The sequence below is a fragment of the Lolium perenne genome, chromosome 4 (assembly GCF_019359855.2).
Source record: "Lolium perenne isolate Kyuss_39 chromosome 4, Kyuss_2.0, whole genome shotgun sequence".
NCBI lineage: Eukaryota > Viridiplantae > Streptophyta > Magnoliopsida > Poales > Poaceae > Lolium > Lolium perenne.
In genome coordinates this window covers 80489487-80512098 of record NC_067247.2, presented here as the reverse complement: position 1 = coordinate 80512098, position 22612 = coordinate 80489487, and the positions used below count along the sequence as shown (strand labels likewise).

The 22612-nt window shown below is 44.3% G+C and overlaps 1 long non-coding RNA gene across 1 annotated transcript; it reads right to left on the bottom strand.

Moving 5' to 3' along the window:
* Window positions 1-18836: 18836 nt before the first annotated feature.
* On the bottom strand, window positions 18837-22243 carry LOC127293099 (uncharacterized). Its single transcript, XR_007845606.1, has 2 exons — window positions 19879-22243; window positions 18837-19265 (listed from the first exon to the last, which is right to left on the bottom strand). It is a non-coding gene; the product is annotated as an uncharacterized lncRNA (long non-coding RNA).
* Between the last annotated feature and the right edge of the window lie 369 nt (window positions 22244-22612).

Sequence of the window (22612 nt, the reverse complement as noted above, 5' to 3'; positions counted from 1 at the left end):
CGAACAAAGGATACAACGCATGCACACACTGTTTAGATGAGACTGAAGGTAAATATTTGGGAAAAAGCAAAAAAGTTGTGTACCCGTACAATCGCCGTTTCCTTCTGCGCAAGCATCCCTTAAGGAAAAAAGGCAAGCATTTCGATGGCGAGGCAGACAACCGTCCGAAGCCTGTCCCCCGTAGTGGTGTTGATATATTTGACATGGTCAAGGATTTAAATGTTATCTTTGGAAAGGGTCCAGGTAGTCGACTTGTTTCGAAAGACGTTGACGGACACGCGCCCATGTGGAAGAAGAAATCTATTTTTTGGGAGCTAGAATATTGGAAAGTCCTGGAAGTTCGCTCTGCAATCGACGTGATGCACCTGACCAAGAATCTTTGTGTGAATATTCCAGGTTTCCTGGGCGTGTATGGGAAGACAAAAGATACACCAGAAGCACGGGAGGACCAGAAACAACATAAAGGACGAAACGGCAATCATCCAGGGAAGTTTGAAGGGCCTGCCAGCTACGCTCTTACCAAACAAGAGAAGGAGATCTTTTTTGAAGCCCTATTCAGTATCAAGGTTCCGTCTGGTTTCTCGTCGAATATAAAGGGAATAGTAAATATGAAGGAGAAAAAAATTCCAGAACCTAAAGTCCCATGACTGCCACGTGCTTATGACACAATTGCTTCCGGTTGCATTGAGGGGACTTCTACCAGAAAATGTTCGACTAGCCATTGTGAAGATATGTGCATTCCTCAACGCAATTTCTCAGAAGGTAATGGATCCAGAAACTTTGTCAGGATTACAGGAAGATGTGGTCGAATGTCTTGTCAGCTTCGAGTTGTTGTTCCCACCATCCTTCTTCAATATTATGACGCACCTCCTCGTTCACCTAGTTGAAGAGATTAGAATTCTCGGTCCTCTATTTCTACACAATATGTTCCCCTTCGAGAGGTTCATGGGAGTTTTAAAGAAATATGTTCATAACCGAGCTAGGCCGGAAGGAAGTATCTCAAAGGGCTACGGAACTGAGGAGGTCATTGAGTTTTGTGTTGACTTTATTCCTGACCTTAAGTCGATTGGTGTTCCTGAATCTCGGTATGAGGGGAGGCTGACTGGACAAGGCACACTAGGAAGGAAAGCAACGGTGTGCAGGGACAAGATTTCTTTCAATCAAGCACACTACACAGTTCTATACAATTCCAGCTTGGTGGCTCCGTACATCGAGAAACATAAGAATGTTTTACGAGAAATAAACCCGGGCAAGCCCCATTCATGGATTACACGTGAACACATGAATACCTTCGGCAGTTGGTTGCAAAGACATCTCATCTTTTCCATCGAAGCGGACACCACTGTTGTAGAGAAGCTGTACTTGTTGGCCAGGTTACCATCTTCAAACATATGTACATTCCAAGGGTACGAGATAAATGGGAATACATTTTACACGATCGACCAAGATAAAAAGAGCACCAACCAAAACAGTGGTGTCCGCTTCGATGCAAAAGACGAGAATGGGCAAACCACCACATATTATGGATACATAGAGGAGATATGGGAACTTGACTATGGACCCACTTTTAAGGTCCCTTTGTTTCGGTGCAAATGGGTGAAGCTCAGCGGTGTACATATAGACGATAAGTACGGTATGACAACAGTGGATCCCAACAATCTTGCGTACCTGGACGAGCCATTTGTCCTAGCCAACGAGGTGGCTCAAGTTTTCTACGTGAAGGACATGTCTATCAAATCGAGAAAAAGAAATCAACAAAAGAATACATCAACGGAGGAGCCAAAGCGCCACATAGTTCTTTCTGGGAAAAGAAACATAGTGGGATCGGATGATAAGACAGACATGTCAGAAGATTATAATAAGTTTAAAGAAATTCCGCCCTTCACAGTGAAAATTGACCCAAGCATCTTGCTAAATGCTGAAGATTCTCCATGGCTACGGCGTAGAAGATCACAAAAGTAGATGGCGATGTAAGAATGTATTCCCAACACTGTTAGAGGAGACGGAGTCTTTCACGGGCTTGCAGGGAAATTTTTCCGCGGAGCAGCTTCCGAAGATGCCGTAGGGCGTGTGCACCAACGACATCTTCGAGAAGCTGCGCCACGGGAGATTTCCCAACCCTTTCCTTCATCCATGTGAATGAAACTGTGCTTGGCTAGTTGATCTGCTTGGCAAGGTGTATTGATGCTCCTTTTATAGGCACGGCACCGCTTCTACTTTTTCTTGTTCCTTCGACAGGGCGTCGTGCGCTACATGCTTTATCTCATCGAGCAGTATGTCCACCCACGCGTCCTTATCCTACCGACAGCTTTAGTCCCGGTTGCAGCCACCAACCGTGACAAAAGATTACGGACACATCTTTATCCTGCCGACAGCTTTAGTTCCGGTTGCACCCACCAGCCGTGACAAAAGGTTACCCGCACATCAGCTCCCCAGATAAGGCCCTTCTAGATAAGTCTCCCCAAGTCTTTTGTCCCGGTTGGAGCCTCTACCCGGGATGAAAGTTTCGCGCGCCACTTCGTTCCCGCCTATTTTCTTCCCGCATTCCCGCCATTTTTCCACTATATATATGTAGGCTTGGACTCATATCTGCAAACCTCATCACTCTCTCACATGGCTTCCATCGTATGTCTAACACCCCGGGAGGCGGAGGCGCTTTGCGCCTCAAACTACCCCTGCCCGCCCGGCTACCGCGTCCCGACCGGCTGGTTGCTGAGCGTCGGAGGCGTACCGGTCCCTCCTATCCCTCTAGGTGTGCCACGCGAGATGGCCATCACGAACCACTACTATTTTGAGCTCACGCCTGAGCAGCGGAGGAATCCCCAGTGGCATCCCGACTACAGCCCGACTTGGGACAGCTTCTTCATCAATCGGCATGAGAGGGCGGTTGACAGGTACGAGGAGGACGGCCCGCCTCCTTCGAACTTCAACGAGGCCGGCCGTCGGATGTGGTGGCGCGGCCGGACTCTCCAGAGCGTCATGGCCTATCGTGGCCCCCGCCTGCGCTACCCTCAATCCCAGCCCACGCGTGCTCACCCGCCGAGGTTCGACAACCGCGACCCCGATGCTAGCGACGATGACGTCGGCGACTATGATGACTACAGTGGCGACTATTATAGGGCTAGGCAGGACTATGATTGAATGGCTCCAACATTCGAATCTGGCCATGTATCTTAATGTTCAGTTGAGCTCTGTACTTTAATTTCAGTTCAATCGTAATAAATTTCGTGTCAACCACTTTATTGAACAAAAACAACCGTCAACGACTTTATAAACTAAATTTAAACTAACAGAACCGACAACGACTTTATTGAAATTACAATAAAATAGATAAATTACTATTCTACTCTCTACTCGTCGTCGGAGGTTGTCTCCGTCCAAATGTCATCCCACCAAGGGTCGTTTTCAGTCCAAGTTGTATTCGGGTTCTCGAGCTCGAAGGTGGCGACGGCCCGACGGTGGCGCCTGTTGGACCTGCGTTGTGCCCTAAGGATAGCGAAGAACGCGTCGATGTTGTCGACGTCGTTGGGGAACTACGCCCTCCACTGGCGCATCAACTGCTCGTCGTGCTCGGCGATGGCGATCATGCGTTGCACCTGGCGGTGCCGGCGACGGTCCTCGTCGTCGACGAGGCACGACGGTGGCGCGAGGAACTCTGCCTCCTCTAGCGATTCAACATCCGGGAAGTTCATGTCGCGCCGTGGCCGCCGAAAACGCCACGCCGCTGCGTCATAAGCGCGCGCCGCCAGCTCCGGCGTGTTGTACGTGCCGAGGGTGAGGCGGAAGCCACCGACGCGTATCTCGGCGTAGAACCTACCGCTCGGACGCACTCGAATGCCACGGAAATCGGACGCCCCTCGATGACGTGGAGGCATCCCGGAGATGAATGAGCGGAGGAGGCGGTGGCGACGTGTGGTTGCGCCCGCACTCGTCGCTATATATAGCGCACGCGGGGCATGGCACGTGTAAGCCACGGCTACACACGTTGCACGTCGGCGTCGGCGGGTGAGGCACGTGGAAGCGGTGGCCACACGTCGCACGACGACGTCGACGGGATGCAACACATGGCATGGGGACGCGACACGTGTGGCACGGCGGCGGTGCACATGGGTGAAACATACCCGACTATCAATGTTTCATATGATGCGAGATGCAAATAGGTATATGGATGTCATATTCATGTTCATTAGCTTTTTCTAATCAATATTCATATATAAAACATTTGTATTTGAGTTACCATTCAAAAATTATTGAAATAATAGTTTTATTAATTTAAAATAGAAAAAAAGAAAAGGTGTGAAGAGGGAGTGATGATCTGATCCGTGGCACAGTCCATCCAACGGCTCTAGGCCGTTGGATTCAAACGGCCAGAGCCGTTGGATGGGCTGTGCCACGGATCAGCCCAAAGCCCTTTTGTCGCGGGTGGTGGCTCGACCCGCGACAAAGACCCCTTTTGTCGCGGGTGGTGGCACGACCCGCGACAAAGGGGTCTTTTGTCGCGGGTCGAGCCACCACCCGCGACAAAAGGGGGGTAGGTATAAATAGTTGGCGTCGCGGGCGGAGCCGCCACCCGCGACGACGAAGGAGGCCAAACCCTAGCTAGACCACGCCGTCGGGCTGCCCAAATTCGCCGCGCCGCCGCCGTTCGCCAGCATTCCCTCGTCCTCCGACGCGTCGCCTCGTCGCCCCCATCCTCCGCCGACGCCCTCTCCTCCTCTGCCGCGCGCCGCCTCGACCTCCTCTGCCGCGCCGCCGCGCTCCTCCTCTGCCGCGCGCCGCCTCGACCTCTGCGGCGCCGCAACGCCGCCTCGACCTCCTCCTTCGCCGCGCCGCCGCGCGCGTCGACCTCCTCTGCTGCGCCGCGTCGCTCCTCGTCGACCTCCTCCTCTGCCGCGCCTCTGCCCCGCGCCGCGTCGACCTCCTCAGGTAACGGCGCCATACACCATGCCGTGCCACGCCGCCGCCGCCGCGCCATTGGCCTGCAGTAACGGCGCCGCCGGCGCGTTTCGGCCATTTTTTTAATTTTTTTAGTTTTTAGTTAATTAGTTTTATGTAATTTTAGTTAATTTTAGTAGTTAATTAGTAGTTAGTTTGTAGTTAGTTAGTTAGTTAGTCTAGTTTTAGTTTTAGGTTTAATTAGTTAGTATAGTTTTAGTTAGTTACTATATATAGTTTTAGTTTTAGATTTAGTTATTATAGTTTTAGGTTTAGTTAGTATAGTTTTAATTAGTTTTAGGTTTAGTTAGTATGTATTAAGTTAATTAGTATATGTATTTAGTTAGTTAGTTTAGTTAATTCGTATATTTATGTATTTTGTTAGTTAGTATATGTATGGATTTAGTTTGTAATTTAGTATATGTATGTACTTAGTTAGTATATGTATTTTGTATACTTAGTTTATAATTAGTATATGGATTTAGTTTGTGCTTTAGTATATGTATTTGGTATATGGACGACTCCTCCACCGACACCCTCTCTCTCGCAAACTAGCGTCGCCGACACCCTCTCTCTCGCAAACACGCGTCCACCGACACCCTCTCTCTCGCAAACACGTGTCGCCGACACCCTCTCTCTCTCTCTCTCTCGCAAACACGCGTCGTCGACACCCTCTCTCTCTCTCTCGCAAACACGTGTCGCAGACACCCTCTCTCTCTCTCGCAAACACGCGCCGCTGACACCCTCTCCCTCTCGCAAACACGCGTCGCCGACACCCTCTCCCTCTCGCAAACACGCGTCGCCGACACCCTCTCCCTCTAGCAAACACGCGTCGCCGACACCCTCTCCCTCTCGCAAACATGCGTCGCCATTAGGGTTAGGGTTTGGTTAGGGTTAGACCATGTACTTATCGATTTAATTTTTTTGCAGAAAAAATGGATCCATTCGAAATCCGTCGAGGCTTGGAACAGGAAGACTTGTTCGAGGACATAATCCGCGAAGGTCCTGAAGCCGACGGCTCCGGAGCTGGAGAAGACCGCGGCTCCGGTGATGGAGAAGACCGCGGCTCCGGTCATGACGAGGTATACGATCAGTTGAGGCATTAATGGAATTCTATATGTACATATGTATATAAATTAACTGATTTTTATTCTCTTAGGCCTCCGAAGATAAGTTGGAGAAACGAGGCCCGTCAAAGAAATTGGGCAAAAAAGACCACTTCAACATTGAAGCTATATCACCGAAAGGCCAACCGGTGGCACCCGTCAGTGTCAGAGTGACATTTAAGAATCAGTGCGGAGTTCTGGTTAGAGATCATCTCCCAATCACTATTAGAGAATGGAACAAGACCAAGAATGTGTCCGAAGATCAGGTTGCCGATAGGTACAAGAACACACTTTTTGATGACCTCATGTCACATTTCAGTTTGCCAAATTTGGGATCGGACTCTGAGAATGCCAAGTAGAGGGCGCTAGTGAAGAAATGGGCTCTTAAGAAGATGGGGGAACTTTTCCGAGCGTATAAGAACCGGTTATGGAAAGATTATAAGGCCTCGAAGAAGCCTCCAGTACTCAAAAACTACCTAGCGAAGCAGGAGCATAACTGGGAAGAATTTGTGAGGTACAAAGAATCAGAGGAGGTTGTGAACCTGTCAACGAAAAACAAGAAGAATGCAAGCGAAAAGAAATATCACCATCATACGGGCCGAGGGGGCTACGAAGTAGCCATGCCTAAGTGGGATGCACAAGAGGCTGAGATGAAGCTGAATGGGATCACTCCAGAACCACAGCGAGAAGGATGGGACACTAGGGCTCGAAATTGATTCCTTGGGCATGGCTGTGAGTATGACATGAAGACAGGGAACCTTGTTGAAAGTGACAGCAAGGTTAGGGTACCCAGGCAAAAATGGATTGAAGTGACGGCTGATATTAAAGCGGGAAAACTGAAGTTTGCTCCCGATAGAGAGAAAGACTTGCTGACGCTTGTCCTCGGTAATCCTGAAAAGGGAGGACGAACAAGAGGCTACGGCCCTAGTGTTCCGTGGGCGCTTGGGTTTCCGAATGACGCGAAGACTTATAGAAGCCGAGCGAGAGCAAAACAACACAAGCTGGAGGTGCAGAATGATCGGATGGCTGAGTTCCAACGGCAACTAGACCAGCAGAAGCGGGAGATTCGGCAGCAGCAGCGGGAGATTAATGAACTTAAAGGACATCGCCAGCCAGATAATACCGCCGGCATATCTCAGCGACGAGACAGCAGCGTGGCCGACTCGGAGGCCCCGCCTACACGGATGATGATAGATGCCGGTCCTGGCGACCCCTTGGATGGAATCAAGGAGCAAACACCTTGTGATCTCCATGAGGTGTTCAGGAAGGTGTCTGTTAAGGTGGCGGTCGGCTATGTCTTACCGGCATTTGGACCTGAAGGTGAGCCGGCAACATGGCATGGCAATCCGATTCCAGCTGGCTATGCTCGTGTCGGGGTGGATTCAGTTGTACCGTCGTGGGAGACATTGGAGCTCGAAATCCCTGGAGGTGATGGGGGCTTACACTCAGAGAGGTGCTGGGAGAAATCATTCTCTGGGAAAAGAAGAACATCAGGCTGCCAGGCTGGGTAGCCCCTAGTACCAGTCGTCCCAGCAGGTCACCATCACCTCCTCCAGGTGATCGCAGGCCACCATCACCTCCTCCTACTGATCACATGTCGCCACCATCACCCCATGGGTACGACGTCGACCACGACATCTGTAGTCCATCTCCATCTCCAGCGCCGCCGCCTCCGCCCACTAAGACTCGGAATGCACCCAGCCGGAAGCGTTTCAAGAGTCCTGTCCGCAAGATGTCGCCCCTCCCAAAAGTACCAAAGGTTCCTCCCCCCGTCCTTACGATCGTACTGAGGAGGAAAATGATGCCATTGTTACGAAATACAATTATGATTTTTTTCATAAGCCAAAACCTCCAGCGCCAGAGCCATACACAGAGAAGCAAAAAGAATATGCTGCTAGTTTTCTGAACACACCATCGCAGTATGACTTACACGAGAAGAAGGATGACTATACACGCACTCTTGCGAAGGTAATTGACAAGAAGAAGGATGAAAAGGCTAAGGAGAAGGATATTGCTGGCACGAGCAAATCATCAACAAGAAGTGCAGCCGAGAAAAAGTCAAGTTCAACAAGTGCACCCCTCAAGGCCAAGCAAATGACAAAAGGCAAAAAGAGAAAGGAAGTTCCCCTCCTCGGAGATCAGCCCAAACAATCGATCCCAACACTCAAAGTGTTTAATGTTCCCAAGGTGTACCAGGAACATGGTGGTTTCGATATGGAAGAAGCTGCAAGCCTAGCGGCTGCCTGTAAAGTTTCCGTGGAGGAATTGCTGCTTGCAGCAGATGCTGCACTACCCATTGCTGATATAGCTCCTAAATTTGTCTACGGGGCCGACTTGGTCAGCAAAGAGCAGCTGCATAAACTGCCAACACATATGCGGAATTTGCATCAGTGGTACGTTGATGCATGCAAGGAGAACATAAGGTACATCGTGGCGAGTATACCATTTGAATATTACTACCGAAAGGAGGAGATCCATATTGAGATGAATGAACTCTGGCAGTTATTCAATTTAGATGCCCTCGACAAATCTCTCATGAGTTGCTATTGCTTGTAAGTTGTTAACTACATATAAGTTCATTTTCATTCAGTTCAAGTTCGTTTTCATTGCATATACTCATTATATCTTATGTGTTCTCTTATGTAGACTGAAGATCAGTGAATGCAAAAGTAATAATATTATCAATGTTGGGTTTATTGACCCAGATAAAATACATGTTGAAACGGTAAAGCATAAACGCCAAGAAACGGGGGGAAACCTACTAAGGTTTTTGGGGGAGAAATATTTCTGTGATTCAATATTGTTTCCTTACAACTACTGTAGGGATTCGTTGCATAGAAAACAAAAATTTTCCTACCACGAGAACGCAATCCAAGCCAAGATGCAATCTAGAAGACGGGAGCAATGTGGGGATGATCAAGACTAACCCTTGAAGATTTCCAAAGCCTATAAGAGTAGGCTCTTATTGCTGCGGTACACGATCACTTGCCGCTTGCAAAAGCGCGTAGAAGATCTTGATCACGGTGCCACGATCGGGCAGCACCTCCGTACTCGGTCACACGTTCGGTGTTGATGATGACGTCCTTCTCCCCGTTCCAGCGGGCAGCGGAAGTAGTAGATCCTCCTCGGAATCCCGACAGCACGACGGCGTGGTGGCGGTGTTGATGGAGATCTCCGGCGGAGCTTCGCTAAGCATATGCGGGAGAGGTGGTGGAGGAGGGGTGCTAGGGTTTGGGAAGAGGGGCGCCGGCTAGGGCACCCTTGAGGGGTGCGGCCATGGTGGTGGCTTGAGTGGCCGGCCAGCCCCTCTCTCCCCCTCTTTATATAGGTGGAAGCCCCAAGGTTTAGGTCAAAGTGTCCGAATAAGACCCCAACAAAAACCTTCCAAGTGTCCAAACCTAGGGGGAGTGGGACTCCCCCCTTTCCTTGGTGGGGTGGCCGGCCACCATGGTGGGGAGTCCACTTGGGACTCCTCCTCCCTTAGGCTGGCCGGCCAAGGTGGGTGGGACTCCACCTTCCATCCTTATTTCTTTCGGACTTTTCTAGAACCTTCTAGAACCTTCCGTAGAACCTTCCGGATCATTTTAAATCTTATAAAATGACTTCCTATATATGAATCTTATTCTCCGGACCATTCCGGAACTCCTCGTGATGTCCTGGATCCCATCCGAGACTCCGAACAAAACTTCGAACTCCATTCCATATTCCATATCTACTTAAACGACATCAAACCTTAAGTGTGTCACCCTACGGTTCGTGAACTATGTAGACATGGTTGAGACTTCTCTCCGACCAATAACCAATAGCGGGATCTGGAGATCCATAATGGCTCCCACATATTCAACGATGACTTAGTGATCGAATGAACCATTCACATACGATACCGATTCCCTTTGTCACGCGATATTTTACTTGTCCGAAGTTTGATCATCAGTATCTCTATACCTCGTTCAACCTCGTCTCATGACAAGTACTCTTTACTCGTACCATGGTATGTGGTCTCTTATGAACCTATTCATATGCTTGCAAGCTATTAGACGACATTCCACCGAGAGGGCCCAGAGTATATCTATCCATCATCGGGATGGACAAATCCCACTGTTGATCCATATGCCTCAACTCATACTTTCCGGATACTTAATCCCACCTTTATAACCACCCATTTACGCAGTGGCGTTTGATGTAATCAAAGTACCTTTCCGGTATAAATGATTTATATGATCTCATGGTCATAAGGACTAGGTAACTATGTATCGAAAGCTTATAGCAAATAACTTAATGACGTGATCTTATGCTATGCTTAATTGGGTGTGTCCATTATATCATTCACATAATGACACAACCTTGTTATTAATAACATCCAATGTTCATGATCATGAAACGATGATCATCTATTAATCAACAAGCTAGTTATACAAGAGGCTTACTAGGGACTCCTTGTTGTTCACATATCACACATGTATCAATGTTTCGGTTAATACAATTATAGCATGGTATGTAAACATTATCATAAACTCAAAGATATTATAATAACCATTTTATTATTGCCTCTTGGGCATATCTCCAACAGTCTCCCACTTGCACTAGAGTCAATAATCTAGTTTACATTTGTAAAGATATAACACCTTGGCCTTCCAGTGCTTTATCATGTTTTGCTCACGGGAGAGGTTTTAGTCAACGGATCTGACATGCTCAGAACCGTATGTATTTTGTAATTCATTTGCGTCTCAACGCATCACTCATTTCCAAATGAGTCGGCATCAAATATGTTTGGTCTTCTGGTGGAACCTTAATTCCGCGGTCTGAAATATGTCACTAATATTGTCACACACAATATAGCTTCAAAGTTCTGACTCTGTCGGAACTACACCAAGCTCTCAAAGAACCTCTTGACTTAACATCCTTTGCCATTGTCAAAACAATGACATACTCTGCCTTCTTTCGTAGAATCCGTCACAATATTTAGAAATCTTCTAAATCTAGCATAGACAACTTCTAGCTCATTGTGCTACCTTTTAAACAACACTTAGTCTAATTTGAGATTTGAAATTTTATTTTCATATGTGACAAAACTAATATCGGTGCAACATCTTACAGCGATTTGTTTTGTCATTTCTCCATACAAAACTATATATATATCCTTGGTTCTTCTCAAGTACTCAAGAATATTCTTACTGTTTTTCAATGATCATCACATGAATCATTCTGGTACATGCTCATAACATTTTTAAGAGCACATGACATCTGATTGTGTACATATTATTTGTGATCTATAATCACTCATGTGTTTTTACTCATTGAGTGTCAGATACACTCAAGTCTTGTTAAAACTTCACATGACAAGAACATTTTCTTAATATTTCTATATTGAACTATTTCAATATCCATTCTATGTACTTTGACTTAAACTTATTTTGTGTTTCAATCTATCTTCATAGATCTTGACACTAGATATGTTTCAGTCCATATCCTTTCATTGAAGTTAATTTCTCAATGAAACCTTTTAATCAAGTATATAATTACATCATTTATAACCAACTATATGTCATCTACATAAAGTATTATAAATATGTCTCAGCGCTCCCACTTAATTTCTTGCAAATGCAAGCCTCTTCATCGTTTCTGATGAAATCAAAAACTCTTTGACTATTTCATCTGGTGAAGATTCCAACTCCGTGATACTCACTTCATCCAATTAAAGTTTGTATACCTATCTAGTATTCCACGGACTAGCAAAACAATTGGTTGTATCTTGTATACACCTTTAATACACACTTCTGTTAAGTAGTGTATTTTGCCATCCTACTAGCATATTTCATAAAAGAAATATATAGTGATTACTAGAATAATCCACATAGACTATAAGCATTGCTACGGAAGATCTAATCTTATCGTAGTCAACTCTTTGAATTTTGTCGTAAACAACTTTTCGACAAGTTGAGCTTTTTCAAGGATATTTCATCCAAGTCCATAGATCCATTTACTTTCAAGAAAGTATTCATCTATCTTGGATTTCATGGCGTACTGCCATTTTAATGGAGTCAGGGCCCATCATAACTTCTTTGTTTGTAGTTGGTTTATCATTGTTCAAAAACAATCTTTTGTCCACAAATCATTTATTTGATCACAAAGTAAACCATACCTACAAGGTTTAATATGTACTTCGATGTCCATGGCTAAAACACTTTGTAGTCATGGGAGCCATGATCGTCGTGGCCGCTTCCGGAACCAATTCCGATGCTGCGCTACTCTGATCATTATGCTCAGGTTCATAAACCTTATCAAGTTCTATTGTCCTCCCACTCAAATACTTCGCTAGAAACAATTTCTTGGAAATAAGAAACATTAACAAACACTTTTGTCTTTGTCTACATAGTGGGAAGAATTCCCAATCAATTCTCTGGAATAACCAACAAAGACATTCATTCGATTTTGGTTGTAAACTTATTTACTTATGCTATGCATACCAAAATTTTAAGAAAAGACATTAGGATTCATATCCATGCCATAACTCGTATGGTGTCATTTCAACGGATCATGATGATGCTCTATTAAGTGTAAAAGCGGTAGTCACTAAAGCATAATCCACAAAAAATATAATGGCATCAATATTTTATCTCATCATTGATCCAACAAGATTTGGATACGTCTTTTGGATACTTCATCATCACTATGATAATCCAAAAAAACGTGAGTTGTAGAACAACTTCATAACTCTCTTAGATGTTCGCTAAAACTCGTAATTCAAATATTTCCACCATGATCCAATCATAGATATTTGACTTTTCTATTACGATGATTTCCACTTCATGCTAAAATTTATTTGAATCTATTCAAATGTTTCAAACTTCTTCCTCATCGAATATATCCATATATATATATTCAATTCATTGTTTGAAGTTTTCATGAAGTAGAAGAATCTCCCGCACACAACTATGTCCAGTGAACCACATACATCATCATGTATGTTTTCACTAAGTTAGTTGCCCGTTCAACTCTTGGCCTATAAACGGTATTTTAGTCATTCTCTTTAGAAAAGATTTGCAAGCGCCAAAATGATTCAAAAATCAAAATGACTCCAAAAATTCATTTGCATGGAGTTCCTTCATGCGTTCCTTTCTAACATGACCTAAATGGCGGTTCCACAAATAAGTGGAATTTAAATCATTTGCCTTATGGCATTTTAGCGTCAGTGTTATGTATGTGTGTTTCACCATTAAGATTTATTTATAACTTATCCATCGTACATGGAGTAATGTCATAATTTGAACAACTCATTGTTTTCATTTGACCAGAGCAAAATAACAATTATTAAGTTCTATAAATTCTAAGGGCTAGATAGAATGCCAACGACGAACATAATAACACTTTATTTTTGTTCCAGACGTGCATTCCTATCATATTCCTTGTCAGTCACTTAGGCCACTGTATTCTTGTATTGCGTTGTTTTGTATGACACTTCATACCAACCAATATAGTACTAATACCCAAGAATTTCATAGTGTGACTTAACTAGGAATACAACCATAACATGTATATCATTTATATACACCTGAGCTAGACCTTCTAGTCTTTTCTTTTTGCCAAGATTTTTTTTGCAGTTTCTCTTTTAGCTTTCCTCATTATTCAGAAAAACACTTTAACATTATTAACTTCTAGGTTTGTTGGTCAAATACCAATAACCTTGAGGTTCTTACTTTAAGTTGATCATCATATGACAAGTGTTTCAGATTTCACTATTAGTAACTTTGTAATATGATGAACAATTTCACTCATAATTTTATCCATCATATCATGACGACTTTCCGAGACCATGTCTGTACATGCTAGGCTCGTAAAGTTTTAACCTTGGTATTCGCATGTGCAAATCTGGCTTGCACCCGTTGTAAGCACACGTAGAATCTATCACACCCGATCATCACGTGATGCTTCGAAACGACGAGTCTTAGCAACGGTGCATACTAAGGATGATAACTTCATGGATATGCGAATATTATTAGTGCCCCAATAGTTGGAGGATTGTGACGCCTGGCGTCTTCAACCTTCATACATTTCTATAAAACTTATGAGTTCATGTAATCTCACCAAATTATATTCTATCATCTTGCAATAAGGTCTAAGATATCACATATATCTCATACCTTGATTATTTCTGAAAACTAAATTTTCAGCTCCTTACTTTTCAAACAGATTTGAACTTCAAGTTTCACGGAGACAAGATAACTTTAGGTACTAATTGAAACCATAGCTATTTGAATCAACAATGTGAGGTTTACTAAAAGTTTGCAATAGGACTTAATCAATTCTTGATTCATTAACAATACGGTACCAATCCGTAAAGTTTCTTGTCAGATTTTAACAGTATTTCTATCTCAATAACAAGACTAGCGCATGGTAGAAAAACGGATGCCAATACTACAAAATTAATTCAAAATACTACTCAGACTATGTTTATGATAATTAGTTCATGTTTTAATCTAATTACTAATGAACTCCCACTTAATACAACATCCCTCATAGTTGTTAAGTGGTACACGATCCACATCCACTACACCAAAAACGATCATCACGTGAGATGATGTAGCTTCAATGGTGAACATCAACATGTTGATCATATCATCCATATGACTCGTGTTCAACCTTTAGGTTTCCGTTGTCCCGAGGCCATGTCTGTACATGCTAGCCTCGTCAAGCAAACCCAAGTATTCCGCGTGTGCAACATGGCTTACACCCGTTGTATGTGAATCGTTGAATCTATCACATCCGATCATCACGAGATGCTTCGAAACGACGAACTGTACAACGGTGCATACGAGGGGAGAACACTTTATTATCTTGATATTAATGTGAGGGATCATCTTATAATGATACCGTCGCGATCTAAGCAAAATAAGATGCATAAAGGATTAACATCACATGCAGTTCATATGTAATATGATATGGCCCTTTTGTCTTTGCGCCTTTGATCTTCATCTCCAAAGCACGGACATGATCTCCATCATCTTCGGGCATGATCTCCATCATCGTCAGCGTAGCGTCAAGGTTCATGGCGCCGTCTTCATGGTTGTTCACCTCATGTAGCAACTATTACAACTACTTTGAAATACTACTCAACATGAAATATAAAGACAACCATAAGGCTCCTGCCGGTTGCCACAATACAATAATGATCATCTCATACATATTCATCATCACATTATGGCCATATCACATCACCAAACCCTGCAAAAACAAGTTAGACATCTCTAATTTGGTTTGCATATTTTACGTGGTTTAGGGTTTTCGAGCGAGATCTAATCTACCTACGAACATTAACCACAACGGTGATACTAATGTTGTCAATAGAAGAGTAGATTGAATCTTCACTATAGTAGGAGAGACAGATACCCGCAAAGCCTCTTATGCAATACAAGTTGCATGTCGAACGAGGAACAAGTCTCATGAACGCGGTCATGTAAAGTTAGTCCGGGCCGCTTCATCCCACTATGCCACAAAGATGCAAAGTACTCAAACTAAAGATAACAAGAGCATCAAAGCCCACAAAACCATTGTGTTCTACTCGTGCAACCATCTATGCATAGACACGGCTCTGATACCACTGTAGGGATTCGTTGCATAGAAAACAAAAAATTTCCTACCGCGAGAACGCAATCCAAGCCAAGATGCAATCTAGAAGACGGGAGCAACGAGGGGATGATCAAGACTAACCCTTGAAGATTTCCAAAGCCTATAAGAGTAGGCTCTTATTGCTGCGGTAGACGATCACTTGCCGCTTGCAAAAGCGCGTAGAAGATCTTGATCACGGTGCCACGATCGGGCAGCGTGACCGTACTCGGTCACACGTTCGGTGTTGATGATGACGTCCTTCTCCCCGTTCCAGCGGGCAGCGGAAGTAGTAGATCCTCCTCGGAATCCCGGCAGCACGACGGCGTGGTGGCGGTGTTGATGGAGATCTCCGGCGGAGCTTCGCTAAGCATATGCGGGAGAGGTGGTGGAGGAGGGGTGCTAGGGTTTGGGAAGAGGGGCGCCGGCTAGGGCACCCTTGAGGGGTGCGGCCATGGTGGTGGCTTGAGTGGCCGGCCAGCCCCTCTCTCCCCCTCTTTATATAGGTGGAAGCCCCAAGGTTTAGGTCGAAGTGTCTGAATAAGACCCCAACAAAAACCTTCCAAGTGTCCAAACCTAGGGGGAGTGGGACTCCCCCCTTTCCTTGGTGGGGTGGCCGGCCACCATGGTGGGGAGTCCACTTGGGACTCCTCCTCCCTTAGGCTGGCCGGCCAAGGTGGGTGGGACTCCACCTTCCATCCTTATTTCTTCCGGACTTTTCTAGAACCTTCTAGAACCTTCCGTAGAACCTTCCGGATCATTTTAAATCTTATAAAATGACTTCCTATATATGAATCTTATTCTCCGGACCATTCCGGAACTCCTCGTGATGTCCTGGATCCCATCCGAGACTCCGAACAAAACTTCGAACTCCATTCCATATTCCATATCTACTTAAACTACATCAAACCTTAAGTGTGTCACCCTACGGTTCGTGAACTATGTAGACATGGTTGAGACTTCTCTCCGACCAATAACCAATAGCGGGATCTGGAGATCCATAATGGCTCCCACATATTCAACGATGACTTAGTGATCGAATGAACCATTCACATACGATACCGATTCTCTTTGTCACGCGATATTTTACTTGTCCGAGGTTTGATCATCAGTATCTCTATACCTCGTTCAACCTCGTCTCATGACAAGTACTCTTTACTCGTACCGTGGTATGTGGTCTCTTATGAACCTATTCATTTGCTTGCAAGCTATTAGACGACATTCCACCGAGAGGGCCCAGAGTATATCTATCCGTCATCGGGATGGACAAATCCCACTGTTGATCCATATGCCTCAACTCATACTTTCCGGATACTTAATCCCACCTTTATAACCACCCATTTACGCAGTGGCGTTTGATGTAATCAAAGTACCTTTCCGGTATAAATGATTTATATGATCTCATGGTCATAAGGACTAGGTAACTATGTATCGAAAGCTTATAGCAAATAACTTAATGACGTGATCTTATGCTATGCTTAATTGGGTGTGTCCATTATATCATTCACATAATGACACAACCTTGTTATTAATAACATCCAATGTTCATGATCATGAAACGATGATCATCTATTAATCAACAAGCTAGTTATACAAGAGGCTTACTAGGGACTCCTTGTTGTTCACATATCACACATGTATCAATGTTTCGGTTAATACAATTATAGCATGGTATGTAAACATTATCATAAACTCAAAAATATTATAATAACCATTTTATTATTGCCTCTTGGGCATATCTCCAACAACTACGAGTGAGAGTCTTAATGATCTTTTGTGCACATTCAATTTTTCTTACTCGATGTTAAGTGTAATTCCTGACGTATATACATAACATGTGCAGCTTCCACTGGATTCTACTAGACATTCAACCTGATAAGGGAATAGTTTAAGTAAGAGATCCACTGAGTAGAGGCGTGGACGGGTTCCACGACTTGCAAAAGTTGCTCCAAGTGTAATTTCCTTCGTCGCCGCGCTTTATCTTTCGTGAGATATCAATTAATTATCCACTCATTCAATCATTCTTTTGCCTGGCAGGGCTTGGAGAGCTTTGAAGACTCATCATAAGGAGATTACCTGGGCAGAGAAGCTAACACTTACTCCTGTACCGTGCCCCCAGCAGCCACAAGGGACGAATCTATGTGTATACTACGTTTGCGAGTCCATTCGCATGTTAACCACTGAGAAGCAGAACAAAAATAAATTTGACGTAAGCAATAACATTCACAACTTCATTTATTATTATCAATATTTCGTTATCAAGATTGATATAGTCATACTCATCTCATTTTCGTATATAGGTCGACTACATGCGGGACATACTCCAACCAAAGGAACACCTACTAGGAATCACCGAGGAACTGGCGGGACTTTTGGTTAGAGAAGTATTAAACAACAAAGGCTTGTTTAGTCCAAGTAGATGCTCTACCTCCAAATAGACGGTCGTTAGTACCGCTTGTCTCCATGTGTGTATATATATATATATATATATATATATATATATATATATATATATATATATATATATATATATATATCGACGCGGATTTTCTACCAAGGGTGGTAGCTGTGCATTGGGTAGCAACCGTTGGATAGCAAGAGTTTTGATTCTGTTGACGTTGTGGTAAAATACCCAGGAGCATTTTCATGTAACGGCCGTTCGTGTCTACCGCACCGTGACTAGTTTGACGTTTTTAACCTCTTTTCACACTTTGTCTCGGTAACGGATAGAGCTGTGTGGTGTTGCTAGGTGTTACTAGTAGCTACCGTAGTCACGTTGTTGTTTTGCTTCTAAAAACACACATTGCAACGGCTACGGTTGTCAGTCATTTCCAGTGAATTGTCATCCGTGTGCGGTTCAAATTGATTCAGGATAGCCGTAGCCTTGGTAAAAACTATTAGATTGGATTGTGGTTCAATGCGCAAGCTATTTAGAGCACGATTGTTATCTTCGTAGAGTAGTACTAAATTCTGAAATCACACTTCTATCCGGGCTCGGTGGTGGTGCCCTTCGTTTGCGAGTTGTATCGAGTTTTAATGCATAAAATCTGGACATGCAGTTTTTTTATTGTCAGCGCGCGGCTCCATGCGGTTGAGAAATTGACAGCTTGTGCTAGTACGCTCCATGTACAATACCAGTCACGTAGCTAAAGCGCACTCATATAAAACACTCATGAGAAAGCCAGGGCCATATACTTTTCAATCGAGAAAAAAGTGTGATTGTATTCGGATCTTAGGCTGGTAAATCAAACTTGTGAGAGGCCATGTCTGTTTGTGTTTTTCAAGAGCTAACACATAAATAATCTTGTGGTCTACGACAAATTGTCGGCAACGTTCTACTGGTCCTTAATTACAACCATAAATTTGTTTATTTCAACAATACACCAGTATACATCAACAAATTGAAACGCATGGAAATCTCTACACAGTGTGTGCCCTTAATCATCTCTACCAACTGCTTCACCTTCTGAATCTGGTGCCTTTCCCCATTACTTCTCGCATGCAACATCATCAGAATGATCTTAGATGATACCTACTGTCCGCTATCTCAGGCTCGTTATTGTCTGAATCTGGATTTGTAGTCACCTGCTCTGGGTGCCATTCTTACACTTGTAGCAGAACCTGTAAAACAAACGGACACAACTGTATGCAACAAATGAACACATAAAACCTGATCTTGGCAAAGTTTTGAGCAAACTAACATTCACTTCTGGTAGTATTTATGCATCTTGCTCAAGTCTTTGTGTTCACGAACATATATGATAAGTAACAGCGCACTCAGCTATTAGACTTAAGGTACAGGGATTAACCATCAATACCAAAGAAAGAATCCTTGTTTTCTATAACAGTGAACATAACTTTATTTTATCTTTACATCAAACAGATTGCCACAAACAAAAAGCAATTATTTTTGGTAAAGGAAGACTGAATCATAAGTACTCTTTAAAGGATTAGCGGTAAAGTAGCCAGGATTGAGATATTAAAAGGCAAAACAAGCTCCACTTTTAATTGCTTCATGCCTTTAGTCAAAGAATGGACAGCATCAAGTATCATGGAGATACACAGAAATATGTGATGGATACCATTTTATATAATTTAGAATAAAGAAGTCCAAAGTACTAGCGGCACTGAAAAATTGTACATAGCCATAATCCCAAATTTCATCGATGAATAACTACAGTCTACAAACACAATTGTAAGTTTTTTGAGTATGACTGTACGAGCAATCAATTACCTGAGGTGAGTGTTGTTCATACTGTTTCCGCCAGAAGGGCATCAAGACCATGAGCAATCAGGGGTTAATTTTGCTTGTCTCTAGCGTCTTCTTCAACCCAAAAAATGAAATCAACTCTAGCAGCCGCATGTGTCTCTCCTGTTATCTGATTCCCAATCCAGCTCCGTCTCTCCGCTCTGTTTTTCTCTCAAACAAAGGAAAGCAACAATTTGACCAGACGACCTGCTCTATATCTCACGAAATTAGTCTTCAATAGCAGCACATACGGGAGGACAATTTGACCAGAACAAATCCACCAAGAACCTAGCTCCTGCAGTGCCGACTGAACATGTGTCCCTTTGAGCACTCTAGAGCATAAAGCGAAACTGGGGAGGGAAAATAGCACTCGCGATCCTCATGGACTCAAGCTGATAAGTTCAATACACTAGAAAATGCACATCTAACTGTAACTCATCACCACTTGCTTTCTATTTTATCAATCTGAAACATCAAATCCATGTAGAGTACACAGCAAATCCCAGAATTTAACAGATTCAGGTCAGAAAGAAAATACAAAGTGCAGATCAGAAAAACAAAGGAAAGGGGATGTATCAGTATCAAGGCAAGGGCAGCAGGAAATAAGCCACAGGAGGACAGGTCCAGAGCAACAAGCCAGGCGCAAGAAAACTTCCACGTCCTAGTACAGAGGCTACACAAATCGAAATCACAAAGCAGAGGTTACCCTGGGCTGACATTGATGGAAAAACAGAGCTCCAACCCCTCCTCCTTACCACAGGAGCGAGGCTCCTCTGCTGGCTGCTTCCGATGCACACATCACGGACGGCGTCTTCACCTTCATCCGACCGCGCCGGTGAGAATGTTTCCAAGATAAACACTAATTTTTTGTAAAAATAGAAAAGGATGAGAAGTTCGTTCACAGTGATCCATGCATCCAGCGCTTCGACTACAAGAATTATCGAGCTAGAGAGAAGAAGTTCCAAGAAAAGGAGAGAGGAATGAAGATCCAGCAAACATGTGGATCCATCACTAAAAAATCAAATCAAGTTTTTTCCAAAAATAATAGCAACATCAAACAAATATGTTGACGCTGAAATTCCAACATCAGACACCAACATCAGTTTTACTGTAGGCAGGGCGACACCCTCCATCTCAGCTCCATCCAACCACCTCCCACCCCAGCTGCTCACCCGCTGGAGCACTCGGCCGCCGCGGTGGGAGGCCCGGGGCGGCGCCGGAATCCATGGTAGCCAGGGGAGCGGGGGAGATGCAACAACAAGAGTTACCAAAATAACGAACATTGGATCCACAACAAGAATAAACGAAAGAGCTAGAGGAATTATCAATTTCAGAGAGAACATGAGCTAGTTTTGGTGAGAAAATGACGCGAAGAGAGATCAAGAAAAAGGTAGTAAGAAACAGCTTGATCTAGAACCTGCACACGACTGATTCCTCTACCGACCTTGTAGAAAAAACAACCGCGTCGGATCCACTAACCAAGCTCCGTCACCGCGTAGATCTGGCAGTGGCCACCACCATGGCCACAGATTAAAAATCGACATGGACCTGATTCCCTCATACCGTGAAGAATCCAGATCAGGAAGGAAAAAAGTGAAACAAAATAGATTAATGAAAAAAATGGCAGGACTGATTCTCTGAAACGTGAACTAATCCAGATCGAAAAGAAGAAAAAAAAAGTAAAGCAAAACTGATTGAAAAAAGAACGACGGGAAGACCTCCACCGGCGTCCCGTATTTCCTGGTTCCGTCCCAGATTCGCCCGACGGAGACAGCGCCTCCCGCCCCAACTGTCTGCTCGCACCGCCAGCTCCCCTGGCTCCTTTCCGACGCCGACTGGGCCGTGAGATGCAGGCCGGTGGCATGGAAAAATGAGGCGCAGCTGCCGGTGATTAAAATGAGGCGCAACCACCGACAGGGCGAACGAGGTGCGGCCATTGACAGGGCAACATACCAGGAAAAAGATCTGAGAAAAAGGGCAAAGTGAAGACCAAGAAAACAAGTACTAGAAAAATAGGACACGGTGGGGGTCGCCGGTGGTGGAATTCGCGATAGAGGCGGCGTGGTGGTTTCCCCGGCAAGGAAGCCGCAAGGAGTCAGGGTGGAGGGAGCTGCTGATCCCGGGAACCCTTCACAAGCATGCGCCCGCCCGTCTCCTCCCATCTCTCCGGTACGCATGCCACCTTGATTTCTCCCCACACGGTGGCCAGCCGTCGGGGGGAAGGATGTGAGCAGAGGTTGGAGAGGGGAAAAGGGGATGGGTGGGGGATGTGGGGTTGGGGAAGCAATGAAGAATGGCTATGGCATGTGGGGAAGGCGAGGTTGTGGACATGCTATTCTCGGTGCGACGACGTTAGCTAGTTCCGTTAATAATTTGTGCTCCCTGGATGCAGTTTCATGCTCTCTACAGAAGATCTAATGGTTGGATGTATACCACCCATTCTGGCGTAATTAATTATTTTCCATATATATATATATATATATATATATATATATATATATATATATATATATATATATATATATATATAAGGGAAGAATATGTAAGGGGAATCGACTTTTGCTTCCAATATTTGTTTGATCGATCTATATATACATATAGTGAATGAACGTGTACAACTTCTAGTAGCGTACAAATATATGCAACTTTTATTTTCGAATGAAAAAATTAAATAAAAGGGGGTCGGTGGCGGGGGGGGAAGTCTTGCACCCTCAAACCC